Source organism: Mus caroli, unplaced genomic scaffold (genome assembly GCF_978045245.1).
Source record: "Mus caroli unplaced genomic scaffold, Mus_caroli_1 scaffold_6, whole genome shotgun sequence".
Classification (NCBI taxonomy): Eukaryota; Metazoa; Chordata; class Mammalia; order Rodentia; family Muridae; genus Mus; species Mus caroli.
This window is the reverse complement of record NW_028227261.1, coordinates 26,818,151-26,822,986: the sequence shown is the minus strand read 5'-3', so window position 1 is coordinate 26,822,986 and position 4,836 is coordinate 26,818,151.

The window sequence follows — 4,836 nt, the reverse complement described above, 5'->3', positions numbered from 1 at the left end:
TATATACATATATACACATACATGTACATACCCATATATCCAGCCATTCATTCACTTTTTAATTCATTCATCCATTCATTCCTTCTTTAATTGACTCATTTGTTTACTTATTATTAAAGGACAAAATTCCAACCATTTAGCTTGAGGGTTGTAATAGGCTTTATTTTGTAATTCTAGAGTGGAGTGGAACACGGCTCTACAAAGCAATGAGTGTTCCCACGGGTTGGTTTTATAGACAGAAGGGCTGAGAAGAAGCAGACATAAAAACAAAATACTAAAAAACTCCCAGAGGACTAGAGAGGAAATACTAATAGCCAATACAAACAGAATCAAAAACCTAAAGACAGGCTTATTGAAAGACAGCTATCAAGCGGGTTTGCCCAGCTCTCAGGTGAAGGTCAGTGGAGTCGAGCATCCAGGCTCAAACAAGGGGGCTTTATAGAGCTTAGGTGAAGGGTGATGATGTGCCAGCTAGGAGCTGGGACTGTGCTGAGTGAGATAAGCTGGTCTCATAAGTGCAGTTTAAATGGTGGTTACCATGGACCTGGGGTGGCATCAAGAACAGAGAGATGTTGGTCCAAGGGTACAGAATTTAATCACACAGGAAGAATGAGTTTGGGGATTCACTGTGTAGTATGACATTCATAGTGAAAGATGTCAGTGGTGACATTATATTAGAGGCTTTCCTCAGAACTGTGGCCAAATACCTTACAGGAAGCCACCTAAGGAAGAGCTTTCTTTAGCTTGAGATCCATGGCTACTTCCATTTATGGTGGTGTTCTAATATGCTTTTCTGTTACTGTGAGATAAACGTTCCAACCAAAGTCAACTTAGGGGAAGAAAGTGTTTACCCAGATGACACTGAGAGGAGACAAGACGATCAGGCGCTCTCAGGGTCATCCTTAGCTACATCAAGTTCCAAAACAGCCTGGGCTACATGAGACCCTGCCTAAAAAAAAAAATAGTCATAGTCTATCACTGAGGAATGCCAGGGTAAGGACCCCAAATAGGAGTTTGAAGTGGAAACTTAAGGAAGTTTTGGAAAGTCAGTTGGATAGTGTTTTGCTGGGGCTAACATGTGAAGGAATGTTTTGTTAAAGTGGACACAGGTGTGAAAGGCTAAGGCTGACTCGTGAAGAAACGTTTGCCTGAAGCAGACACAGGAGAGAGGACGTTTTGCTAAAGCAAGCAGTGAAAGGACACGTGATGAAGGATTCTTGGCTAACGCATGTATTAGACCACCTTACATTGCATAGTTGAGCTGCATTTGTCAGGACTCCAAAGAGAGAAATACACCAAAAAACTTTTGGTGGTGTGCTGCAGCTTCTGGCTGCTTCTGAGGACTCAGGCTGATTGGATGCACGTGCTGAGGCAAGACATGTGTCAAGGCAAGGCATGTGGAGGACATGTGATGTTTTGAGGGTATAAATAGGACTCCACAGAGTGACAGAGACAGGGTTTGGCTTGCTGGTACAGCTAGCTGTACAACACTTGTGGATCTCATGCCTTTGCTGATCTTTGCTTCCCTGAGAGAGACACAACTGAGAGCTTCTCCCGGTGTTCCTATTGGTCCCTCCAGCTGACTCGAGCTGAGGTTGAGGCCTGACTGTCTCTGCTAGGTCATGTCACCACTGTTGCTAATCTGACTCTACTGAACTGCATGGCTGTCACTGCTAACCTGTGAACTGAACTGCCAGTTTCCAGATAACATGGACAGGAGTTGCTCCAAAGGACCTTTCTAAACGTGCCCACTTCCCTTGTATCCTTTCTTTTCCACTACCTTTGTTGGGTGGTGGGTTACAAGGGAGGTTAACGTGTTTAAGAACCATCATTAAAAATAGGATTTGAAAAAATTAAAATTATAGGAGCTTGAAGCAAAAACCACAGAGGAATGTTGCTTATTGGCCCTGTCTCCAGGTTATGTTCAGCTGGCTCTCTGATATGGCCCAGGACCACCTTCCTAGAGATGGTGCTGCCAACAGTGGGCACATCAACCATCAGTCAAGACAATCTCTCACTGATATGCCTCTCTCAGATGCCACTGGGTATCCAGGGCAGGAGGAGCCTTTTCCTTCACCTTCAGATCACCAGATGTCCTCTTCCTGGTCACTTGAGGGACCATCAAGTACCCTGGGAGACAGGGCAGAGGCACTGAGGTATACCAGAGTCTCCATTTACATGTGGGGATGAGGTTTTGATTGAGCTTCTGAGCCCAGATTTGTGTAAGACTAGGGTTGGGTAGTCTAGCAGCAGGATGGCCAACCTAAGCTGCCTCCCTCTGCCTCAGGGTCACAAGATCTCTGGTTGGGGAGGTTGGTCAAGAAGATGAAGGTGACTGGGTGTGACATTCACCCAATAGGTGCCCAGTGAACCAGGAATCATAATAAGGGGACAGAGCATAGTGCCAGCCTTGTGGTGGCAGCCAGTGTCATGGGCAGTTGAGGCCAGGCAGGGTGGGAGACCCCAACATATCAGACTCTGAAATCTTACCAGGTGGTAGATGAGACACCTGCAGAAGGACACAGATTCAAAGAAATCTGGAAGGGAACTCCCTGGTGTGCACGATGACGTCAACGCTCCCTTCTAATTCATTAAAACCACAGATATGGTCGGTCAGCGCGCACTGAGCCAATTAATTGTCGTGGCTCCATTTAATGATCTCAGCTATGCAGGAGAGGAAGCACTGTTATCATCTTCAATAGAACGTAGAGCATTGGAGGGGAAGGCACCTGCCCCAGGCCCCTCAGATGGCAAATAACTCAAGACCAATGCCTCTGCCTGTGTGCTCAGAATCTACCCAGGAACGCAGTGAAGTCATGAGAATCAGGCTTCATTGCCACCCACCGGGCCCCTCTGTGTTGTCCGACTTTAGGTAGGGGCAGGTGTTAAAGAGCCATTGCTCAGAAGGGGGGGGGGTAGTGCATATGGGCTACGGCTCTCAGAAGCTGAATTGGGAGAGACAGGGAGCACAGCTGCCTGACAATCATCAAAAGATGTCTTTGGCACTGTCTTTTTCAGTTGGGTCAGGAGTCGCTAACCACTGGTCCACCCAGGTGTGCTATTGCGCACCTTGTCTCTCACGAGAGGCAGTGAGAGTCTCTAAAGCTGAGCGTCTCCCTCAGTCAACCAACAAACTTCCATGAGCACCTGTTGGGTGCTAAGTATGGGGGCTGTGAGAAGCTAACCTCACAGAGCTGACTTCCGGCAGTGAGGAAGGACAGGACTGTCGGTCCTGCCCACTGTGGCTGCCATTTCAGTCATCGCGGGGATGTTTCTGGCTCATGTTCCAGTCTCCCGCTGCTCCCGTTCCAGGAGCGCCGTCTCTCGCCGTCATAGGCTGCTATTAGTTGCTTTAATTTGTTTTTAATTTCCCCGGAATCATTAGAAAGAGAAAAGTCCAGACAAATGGTGCCCAGACAGTGGATCCAAGCAGGAAACGTCTTGTTCATTCCCATAAGAAATAACCAGGTTAATGCAAATTAATTCAAGGCCAGCCATAACTGAGGAAGAAAATGGAGCCTGTTAACTTCATTTTCTTCCTGTGGTATTGATCTATTCATCACCATAGCTCACGGGGAACAAACATGCTCTTCAGGAGTTTCCCAACTGAAAATAAATGCCTCATTAAGTTAAACATGGGCACCTGAGAGTAGCCTTGGTGTCAGGCCACTAATGAACGCCATTACAGTGAAGGCTCCAGAGTCCTCAGAGGGACCTTCCTGTCTCCAGGAGCTCAGTAATTGTGCTTTGTGAAATGGAGGGAGAAAGAAAAGGGAGGGCACTGCCCCCGTGGCTTTGGCTGTGAGGGCCTTGATTAAGTCAGCCAACTTTGGCCTGAAAGAGGCATGAGAGGGAGAATAGATCCTGACTCGTGTGTGTGTGTGTGTGTGTGTGTGTGTGTGTGTGTGTGTGTGTGTGTGTTTGTGTGTATGTGTGAGTGTGTGAGTGAGTGATGGGAAGGGAGGTGGGGGGTGGGAGCTGCTACTTCCACAAGGAGGAAACTGGCTTTCACCTCTAGAACAATGGGAGAACAAGAGGGGGGCTTGGGGATCCAGTCCCACATGCCACAGCCTCTTCCGAGCCAAAGCCAGACATTGACTCTGGTGCACTCTGAGAGGCCTCAGGGAAACCAGGTTGGTGTGTGGAGAACTGATCAGTCAAGAACTTGCTCTTGCTTGCTTTGCAAGCAAGAAGATCTGAATTTGGTCCCCAAAACACACATGGAAAGCCAGGTGTAGTGGTGAGTGCTTTGTCATCACTGGGGGAGTGGATACTGGTGGATTCCTGGGACTTGCTGGCTAGCCCCATCAGTGAAGAACTCTGTCTTAACACCTGAGGTTATACACGCACACACACACACACACACACACACAGAGAGAGAATGCAGTTAAATGTTTTTGTCTTGTACTGACTCACCTGGGTAAGTAAAGTGATTGAGATTTAAACCCAGGTCAGTAGAACTCTGGGTGGGGATTCATCCTGTCACCCCTCTCTGTGACAGTCCCCCAAAACTTACTAAGCCCCCAGACCTTGGTACACCTGATGCCATCACACCATCATTGCGGCTTACTTCCAGGGCCCATGTCCCAAGAGTCTAGAGAGCCACAGGCCCCCAGCTGACTACTAAGAGAGAAAACAGAGAAGAAGTTATATGTATTTAGGACACCCTGGCTCAGGGACATATTTTGGGCGAAGACACTCTCTGATTCTCAGGCCTTATCAGCAAGATGGGAAGGGTCCTTCCTACCCAAGCACTCACTCTAGAGATGGAAGGATCTGAGAAAGTGTGGTGCTCAGCCCCGGTCCTGGACAGGTCCCTAGGAGGGTGACCTGTCC